Source organism: Oncorhynchus nerka, linkage group LG2, assembly GCF_034236695.1.
Source record: "Oncorhynchus nerka isolate Pitt River linkage group LG2, Oner_Uvic_2.0, whole genome shotgun sequence".
Taxonomy (NCBI): Eukaryota; Metazoa; Chordata; class Actinopteri; order Salmoniformes; family Salmonidae; genus Oncorhynchus; species Oncorhynchus nerka.
The window spans coordinates 79,330,051-79,340,507 of NC_088397.1; the positions used below are offsets into that span (position 1 = coordinate 79,330,051).

Consider the following 10,457-nt stretch of genomic DNA (forward strand, 5'->3'; position numbering starts at 1 on the left):
GTCTGTGGACGCCAGGATCTAATGGCCATGGGGTATACCCCAGACTACCCCCTACGTCATGATGACGTGTACTGAATATGTGCCCCGCCCCGTCCCCCCCTGTTCGTGTGGTCATGTGTTAGAGGGTGTTTGAACTTTTGGGGCCCATGCCCCCTCCACCCCCAGTTTTATCTCCCTTATGGTTGTTATCTATGAAGCAGGAATGTCTGGGGCTATAGATAGCGCTGGGGCCTCAGCATTATAAATGTCCAGAACAAGCCATTTTTTAAGACCTGAATATGTGTGTGTGTGTGGGTGTGTGTGAGAAACAAGGAATGTGTGTGGGTGTGTGTGTTAGAAACAAGGTCCCTTGGGCATTGTGTCCATTTCAGGCTTTAAACAACAATTAAACAGCCATCTAAATAATGTTTCTCAGCCTAGTTTCCTATTGAGTTCTCTTTATATGTACAGGCACAGAGCTTCCAGATGGCTCCAGCCTAAGGATTTTCAGTGCATGTACACACGGGGAGATTAGAACCCCAAAGAAAAGATCCTAAAGGTACTTTCAGATTCAGGTTTATCATGACAGCCGCTTTATGAAAGGCATTTACTTATGGCTAAACAGCTTCTACACAGTTTATTAATTAATGCTGTGGGATGAAATTAGGTGTTTCTAGGAGGTCTTAAACAGATCTACAGTGAAACAAACATGTACACTTTACACACATATTTATTGACTTTTAAAAAGACCACAGTAACATGACAGAATTTGTGCAAAGGCAACGAAATCTGCTAGGGGATATTAAATGTACAACAGTAGTATTCTGTAACAAGCAATACGTGTTAAACATGAGGCACATGCAATCATGACTGCCTCTTTATGAAAGGCCTTTAATTAGGTGTTTCTAGGAGGGCTTAAACAAATATACAGTGAAACAAACATGGCCACTTTACACACATTTTTATTGACTTTTAAAAAGACCACAGTAACATGACAGAATTTGTGCAAAGGCAACGAAATCTGCTAGGGGATATTAAATGTACAACAGTAGTATTCTGTAACAAGCAATACGTGTTAAACATAAGGGACATGCAATCATGACAGCTGCTTTATGAAAGGCCTTTAACTATGGCTAAACAGTTTTCTACACATCTTATTCATTAATGATGTGGGCATACCCAGGATTTACAGGCAGGACGTTTGATCTACACAGGGAGGGAAAACTTACGGAGTTATGATGGAGCGGGCAAGCGTCTTTGAGTTGGTGAATTCGAAACGAATAATGGTCTTGTAGCTCCCTTCAGTAACCACGAGCACAACCGTTCCATGATTTTAACTGGCGGCTTTATTCTGTAGTTTCAGTGAGAATTATCCCCTTCAGTGAGAACTATAAAGTAAATTAAAAATACAGTTAAGCACACTCTTACAACATTATCTTAGGAGTGACTTATTAGCTTGGTATAACTCTGAAGTGCTTACATACATAACAGTTTAACCGGCGTTATAACGGGTTCAGATTAAACACATGAATAAAGGAAAAAATACCTCATTGGCTGCTTATTACAGAAGGGAGGAAATCAAACTTCACACTTATTATTCCTGGCATGAATTGACACTTCATCCTAACATACACTCTTCAACCTTTATGAACTACACCCGATGACATGAAAACTTAGCTAACGCAGCGCAGGATTGCCTTCCCTACAAAAGTGTGTTGCTACAATAAGGATCCCCAGTTACAACAGTATTAGCTACGTAGTTCCGCTTGTATTATCATTTTCCCCGCACAGCGGACACATAATTTGGAATTATAACATGTGTTAAAATGTAGGAACTAAATATTTTGAATTAAATCACTGGTTTTAAAAATGTATCTCACGCTTTAACGATAGGGGAAGAGGTCATTTCATATTTCGTTTTAGGGGGGGTTATTAACTTTATGGAAAACAATATTCACACAAACAACACCGTTTAGAGCAGCTTGGAGATTATTAGCCATGTAAGCGGGGAGCAAAAGAGCGGATTTAACCAACTCTGTACAAACCCCGACACGGGGTATGATAACTCTGACGCGTACGTCTAATGATTATTGTAGATGTTTACAACTGAGGGAGTTGACAGTAGGTCAATGAGATGTATAAAGGCAAATTGACATAACGGACCTCAAAGACCAACAGCCTACTTAATAATATAGAATGCAGGGGTGTGTAATGAACATGTAACCATTATAAAACTAAAACAAAAACAAAAAAATGTCTCGAAACACACACATAGTTAGGGACAGAACGTGGAGCATATACTTTAACACTGTTACCACAGCTTTAGCGCAAACCCACAGCCCCGAATATTTAGCTGCCAGGACAGATTAAAAAAGAGATGTGAATAAGGGAATCCCTCCTAATAGATATTTCTGAAGGCTACTGGACATAGGTGATTGGGAAGCGACTGTTAGACGTAGATTCTCAGAAGCAATTTATAGTCTTTCCTACAATGGTATGTTATAAAGTTTGTAATAATGTACAACTGTAGGTCTCCAATGTTTTTACATAAAAACACTAATGATGCATGTTTAAATAGTAGTACAATTTGGTAATTAATTCGAACATGTCTTTAAAAAGTTAGTACTATATATTTTGGGTCTTAAATCAATGGTTTTAAAACAGTATCACACCCTTTAACGAAGGGAAAATGTCCTTTCCAGCCATCAACCACGTCTGTCACGAAGAAAAAAATACAGAAAATCCGGGTGCGTGCGTGCGTGAGTGTGCGGTACAACTGTAGGCCTCCAATGTTTTTACATAAAATACTAATGATTCTTGTTTAAATAGTAGTACAATTTGGTCATTAATTCGAACACGTCTTTAAAACGTATGTACTAAATATTTTGGAATTAAATCACTGGTTTAAAAAATGTATCTCACCCTTTAACGATAGGAAAATGTCCTTTCCCGACATCACCCCGGTCTGTCACGAAGAAAAAAGACACGGAAAATCAGGGTGCGTGCATGAGTGTGCGTGTGACGGAGCAGCAGGAGTGTGTGTGTGTGTGTGTGTTTGTTTCAAAAACAAAGGGTGTGGGTGTGTGTTCAACAGGGGCCCAAGCATGTAGCCCCATTCTATCTGTAGAGAATCGTTTGAAACCAAGGTGTGCACTATCATGCATAAGGCATGTCGAGATATCAGCCGACCACCCGGGGTTAAACATAGATACCTCTAATCTGCGACGACATCCCCTTCTGTTGTTTGAATTCATAGCCTTTGTTCTCTAAACCAAATATCCTGTATCGGAGGAACCGATGAAACAGACAGTATTAGGTCTTTTTGTATGAAAGGTCTACGAACGTTGGAACATCTACAACTATTGAAGATGCAAAAAGGGGTTTTCAGAAAAACATTTGGTTTGCAGATATGTATTATTATAAAAATAATATAACATTATTATCATAATCTAAAACACTTTAAAGGAGCTCTAATTCAAACATGCAAGGATATATATATATATATATATATATATGATACGATTACCCACTTTAAAACTGTTGCTGCAAAATCACTTCTCAATGGGTGTACATTTCAAGCTTTCAACAACAATAAACCAACCAGCTCAATAATGTTTCTCAGACTTACACACTGTTGAGTTTTCCTAGTTAGTAAAGAAACAACCACTAAGTCAAAACTACACGAATTGCCATTATTTTAGTTAACAGCCACCCATGGTTGAATTTGGTACTTTTTCTTTGTACATGCACCAAGCCTCCAAGGGGGGTGACAACCGTATTCCTAATGAGAAATATAGTCTAATAAAACAAATGTCTGCATAATGAAAGACATGGAAACTGTAGCCAACAATGTATTTTGAGCTGTTTTAAACGGGGATATTGTCAGTAAGGTCACAAACTAACAATAGACAATAGTTATTGTGGGTGGTTTAGGGTTAAAATATAGGGGAAGGATCAGGAATGTTAGAGACCACTTTACACACATTTTTATTGACTTTTAAAAAGACCACAGTAACATGACAGAATTTGTGCAAAGGCAACGAAATCTGCTAGGGGATATTAAATGTACAACAGTAGTATTCTGTAACAAGCAATACGTGTTAAACATAAGGGACATGCAATCATGACAGGCTCTTTATGAAAGGCCTTTAACTATGGCTAAACAGTTTTCTACACATCTTATTCATTAATGATGTGGGCATACCCAGGATTTACAGGCAGGACGTTTGATCTACACAGGGAGGGAAAACTTATGGAGTTATGATGGAGCGGGCAAGCGTCTTTGAGTTGGTGAATTCGAAACGAATAATGGTCTTGTAGCTCCCTTCAGTAACCACGAGCACAACCGTTCCATGATTTTAACTGGCGGCTTTATTCTGTAGTTTCAGTGAGAATTATCCCCTTCAGTGAGAACTATAAAGTAAATTAAAAATACAGTTAAGCACACTCTTACAACATTATCTTAGGAGTGACTTATTAGCTTGGTATAACTCTGAAGTGCTTACATACATAACAGTTTAACCGGCGTTATAACGGGTTCAGATTAAACACATGAATAAAGGAAAAAATACCTCATTGGCTGCTTATTACAGAAGGGAGGAAATCAAACTTCACACTTATTATTCCTGGCATGAATTCACACTTCATCCTAACATACACTCTTCAACCTTTATGAACTACACCCGATGACATGAAAACTTAGCTAACGCAGCGCAGGATTGCCTTCCCTACAAAAGTGTGTTGCTACAATAAGGATCCCCAGTTACAACAGTATTAGCTACGTAGTTCCGCTTGTATTATCATTTTCCCCGCACAGCGGACACATAATTTGGAATTATAACATGTGTTAAAATGTAGGAACTAAATATTTTGAATTAAATCACTGGTTTTAAAAATGTATCTCACGCTTTAACGATAGGGGAAGAGGTCATTTCATATTTCGTTTTAGGGGGGGTTATTAACTTTATGGAAAACTTGGAGATTATTAGCCATGTAAGCGGGGAGCAAAAGAGCGGATTTAACCAACTCTGTACAAACCGGCGCTCCAGGGACAAGGTATGGGACCATTTTGTACGGAGTTGGTTAAATCCGCTCTTTTGCTCCCCGCTTACATGGCTAATAATCTCCAAGTTTTCCATAAAGTTAATAACCCCCCCTAAAACGAAATATGAAATGACCTCTTCCCCTATCGTTAAAGCGTGAGATACATTTTTAAAACCAGTGATTTAATTCAAAATATTTAGTACCTACATTTTAACACATGTTATAATTCCAAATTATGTGTCCGCTGTGCGGGGAAAATGATAATACAAGCGGAACTACGTAGCTAATACTGTTGTAACTGGGGATCCTTATTGTAGCAACACACTTTTGTAGGGAAGGCAATCCTGCGCTGCGTTAGCTAAGTTTTCATGTCATCGGGTGTAGTTCATAAAGGTTGAAGAGTGTATGTTAGGATGAAGTGTGAATTCATGCCAGGAATAATAAGTGTGAAGTTTGATTTCCTCCTTCTGTAATAAGCAGCCAATGAGGTATTTTTTCCTTTATTCATGTGTTTAATCTGAACCCGTTATAACGCCGGTTAAACTGTTATGTATGTAAGCACTTCAGAGTTATACCAAGCTAATAAGTCACTCCTAAGATAATGTTGTAAGAGTGTGCTTAACTGTATTTTTAATTTACTTTATAGTTCTCACTGAAGGGGATAATTCTCACTGAAACTACAGAATAAAGCCGCCAGTTAAAATCATGGAACGGTTGTGCTCGTGGTTACTGAAGGAGCTACAAGACCATTATTCGTTTCGAATTCACCAACTCAAAGACGCTTGCCCGCTCCATCATAACTCCATAAGTTTTCCTCCCTGTGTAGATCAAACGTCCTGCCTGTAAATCCTGGGTATGCCCACATCATTAATGAATAAGATGTGTAGAAAACTGTTTAGCCATAGTTAAAGGCCTTTCATAAAGAGCCTGTCATGATTGCATGTCCCTTATGTTTAACACGTATTGCTTGTTACAGAATACTACTGTTGTACATTTAATATCCCCTAGCAGATTTCGTTGCCTTTGCACAAATTCTGTCATGTTACTGTGGTCTTTTTAAAAGTCAATAAAAATGTGTGTAAAGTGGCCATGTTTGTTTCACTGTATATTTGTTTAAGCCCTCCTAGAAACACCTAATTAAAGGCCTTTCATAAAGAGGCAGTCATGATTGCATGTGCCTCATGTTTAACACGTATTGCTTGTTACAGAATACTACTGTTGTACATTTAATATCCCCTAGCAGATTTCGTTGCCTTTGCACAAATTCTGTCATGTTACTGTGGTCTTTTTAAAAGTCAATAAATATGTGTGTAAAGTGTACATGTTTGTTTCACTGTAGATCTGTTTAAGACCTCCTAGAAACACCTAATTTCATCCCACAGCATTAATTAATAAACTGTGTAGAAGCTGTTTAGCCACAAGTAAATGCCTTTCATAAAGCGGCTGTCATGATAAACCTGAATCTGAAAGTACCTTTAGGATCTTTTCTTTGGGGTTCTAATCTCCCCGTGTGTACATGCACTGAAAATCCTTAGGCTGGAGCCATCTGGAAGCTCTGTGCCTGTACATATAAAGAGAACTCAATAGGAAACTAGGCTGAGAAACATTATTTAGATGGCTGTTTAATTGTTGTTTAAAGCCTGAAATGGACACAATGCCCAAGGGACCTTGTTTCTAACACACACACACACCCACACACATTCCTTGTTTCTCACACACCCACACACACACACATATTCAGGTCTTAAAAATGGCTTGTTCTGGACATTTATAATGCTGAGGCCCCAGCGCTATCTATAGCCCCAGACATTCCTGCTTCATAGATAACAACCATAAGGGAGATAAAACTGGGGGTGGAGGGGGCATGGGCCCCAAAAGTTCAAACACCCTCTAACACATGACCACACGAACAGGGGGACGGGGCGGGGCACATATTCAGTACACGTCATCATGACGTAGGGGTAGTCCGGGGTATACCCCATGGCCATTAGATCCTGGCGTCCACAGACTTGTTCTTCCAACGCATATCCTGGCAGCCTTGAAGCACTCAGGGCACGTTCCATTTGACACAAAGCTAGCCTTATTTTAAGCCATTCTCGCATCCTTAGCGCTAGAGAAAAAGGCTCGGGTTCTGCACGATAAAAGGGTTGGGACACGCTGTCTGTGAATATCTTAACCGTAGATTCCTCCGGGTTGAATATGTACGAAATATGGCCCTCGCTTGTACACAGAAATCCGTTAAAACATTCGGGAGCCTCTACCAAAATATCCTCCAAGCTTTTGGCGTTGGGTTCGTGACATGAGCTACAGAGCACTCCGAGAATTCCCCTTGTAGACATATTTTAGATGCTTAATATTCAGGTCTTAAAAAATGGCTTGTTCTGGACATTTATAATGCTGAGGCCCCAGCGCTATCTATACCCCCAGACATTCCTGCTTCATAGATAACAACCATAAGGGAGATAAAACTGGGGGGGTGGAGGGGGGCATGGGCCCCAAAAGTTCAAACACCCTCTAACACATGACCACACGAACAGGGGGGGTGGGGCGGGGGCACATATTCAGTACATGTCATAAGGTCAGCAATCAATCATTTTTGACACCTGTCAGCAATCAATCAATTTTGACACATGCCGTATCCTATTACTATCCTATTAATTATTAAAATAATTACTCTCTAATCTACACACAATATCCCCTAATGACAAAGCGGAAACAGGTTTTTAGAAAAGTGTGCAAATTTATTTTAAAAACTAAAACAGAAATACCTAATTTATATAAGTATTCAGACCCTTTGTTATGAGACTCGAAATTGAGCTCAGGTGCATCCTGTTTCCTTTGATCATCCTTCAGATTTTTATACAACTTGATTGGAGTACACCTGTGGTAAATTCAATTGATTGGACATAATTTGGAAAGGCACACACCTGTCTATATAAGGTCCCACAGTTGACAGTGAATGTCAGAGCAAAAACCAAGGTTGAAGGAATTGTCCATAGAGCTCAGAGACAGGATTGTGTCGAGTGACAGTCTGTGGAAGGGTACCAAAAAATGTCTGCAGCATTGAAGGTCCCCAAGAAAACAGTGGCCTCCATCAGTTTTACATGGAAGAATACTCACACCTGTGTTAACGAGAGAATCACTGACATGATGTCAGCTGGTCCTTTTGTGGAAGGGCTGAAATTCAGTGGAAATGTTTTTTGGGGATTCAGTTCATTTGCATGGCAAAGAAGGACTTTGCAATTAATTGTCACGCCCTGACCGTAGAGATATTTTTATTCTCTATGCTTGGTTGGTCAGGGTGTGACTTGGGTGGGAAACTCTATGTTCTTTATTTCTATGTTTTGGCTGGGTATGGTTCTCAATCAGTGTCACAACTTCTGCCGAAGTTGGTCCCTCTCCTTGTTCGGGCGGCGTTCGGCGGTCGACGTCACCGGCTTTCTAGTCACCACCGATCCATGTTTCATTTTCGTTTTGTTTTGTCTTATTCATACACACCTGGTTTCCATTCTATTAATTCATGTTCCTTATTTAACCTTCTGGTTTCCCTCTCTGTTTTGTGCATTATTGTTTGTCATGTGGGTTCGTTCTTTTGTGCTGTGGAATATTGTGTTTTCCTTGTTGGAACATTACTTATATTTTGAGTAAATTCTGATTATTACTCATATCTGTGTCCTGCACCTGACTCCGCATCTTTCCATTCACCAACAACCTCACAATCAGGGACAGCTGTCTATCATTGTCTCTGATTGGGAATCATACTTAGGCAGCCTGTTGTGCCACCTTAGTTTTGTGGGATGTTGTTTTTATACAGCTCTGTGTAGCCTACCGAACGTTACGTTAGTTTTCCTTTTGTTGTTTTTTAGGTGTTCATTCTTAATAAAGACAAAATGTACGCCTACCACGCTGCACCTTGGTCCGACCATTTCGACGAGCGTAACATTAATTGCAACTCATCTGATCACTCTTCATAACATTCTGGAGTATGTGCAAATTCCCATCATACAAACTGAGGCAGCAGACTTTGAAAAAATTAATATTTGTGTCATTCTCAAAACTTTTGGCCACGACTGTATATACAGTGGGGCAAAAAAAGTATTTAGTCAGCCACCAATTGTGCAAGTTCTCCCACTTAAAAAGATGAGAGAGGCCTGTAATTTTCATCATAGGTACACTTCAACTTTGACAGACACATTTTTTTTTTCAATCCAGAAAATCACATTGTAGGATTTTTATGAATTTATTTGCAAATTATGGTGGAAAATAAGTATTTGGTCAATAACAAAAGTTTATCTCAATACTTTGTTATATACCCTTTGTTGGCAATGACAGAGGTCAAACGTTTTCTGTAAGTCTTCACAAGGTTTTCATACACTGTTGCTGGTATTTTGGCCCATTCCTCCATGCAGATCTCCTCTAGAGCAGTGATATTTTGGGGCTGTTGCTGGGCAACACGACCTTTCAACTCCCTCCAAAGATTTTCTATGGGGTTGAGATCTGGAGACTGGCTAGGCCACTCCAAGACCTTGAAATGCTTCTTACAAAGCCACTCCTTCGTTGCCCGGGCGGTGTGTTTGGGATCATTGTCATGCTGAAAGACCCAGCCATGTTTCATCTTCAATGCCCTTGCTGATGGAAGGAGGTTTTCACTCAAAATCTCACAATACATGGCCCCATTCATTCTTTCCTTTACACGGATCAGTCGTCCTGGTCCCTTTGCAGAAAAACAGCCCCAAAGCATGATGTTTCCACCCCCATGCTTCACAGTAGGTATGGTGTTCTTTGGATGCAACTCAGCATTCTTTGTCCTCCAAACATGACGAGTTGAGTTTTTTCCAAAAAGTTATATTTTGGTTTCATCTGACCATATGACATTCTCCCAATCTTCTTCTGGATCATCCAAACACTCTCTAGCAAACTTCAGACGGGCCTGGACATGTACTGGCTTAAGCAGGGGGACACATCTGGCACTGCAGGATTTGAGACCCTGGCAGCGTAGTGTGTTACTGATGGTAGGCTTTGTTACTTTGGTCCCAGCTCTCTGCAGGTCATTCACTAGGTCCCCCCGTGTGGTTCTGGGATTTCTTCTCACCATTCTTGTGATCATTTTGACCCCACGGGGTGAGATCTTGCGTGGAGCCCCAGATTGAGGGAGATTATCAGTGGTCTTGTATGTCTTCCATTTCCTAATAATTGCTCCCACAGTTGATTTCTTCAAACCAAGCTGCTTACCTATTGCAGATTAAGTCTTCCCAGCCTGGTGCAGGTCTACAATTTTGTTTCTGGTGTCCTTTGACAGCTCTTTGGTCTTGGCCATAGTGGAGTTTGGAGTGTGACTGTTTGAGGTTGTGGACAGGTGTCTTTTATACTGATAACAAGTTCAAACATGTGCCATTAATACAGGTAACGTGGAGGACAGAGGAGCCTCTTAAAGA

At 40.0% G+C, this 10,457-nt stretch overlaps 1 long non-coding RNA gene across 1 annotated transcript; it reads right to left on the reverse strand.

Annotated features, from left to right (window-relative positions):
- Nucleotides 1-691: 691 nt before the first annotated feature.
- Nucleotides 692-2,822, reverse strand: LOC135561432 (uncharacterized). The gene is made up of 2 exons (XR_010459446.1): nt 2,652-2,822; nt 692-1,367 (listed from the first exon to the last, which is right to left on the reverse strand). It is a non-coding gene; the product is annotated as an uncharacterized LOC135561432 (long non-coding RNA).
- Nucleotides 2,823-10,457: the final 7,635 nt, after the last annotated feature.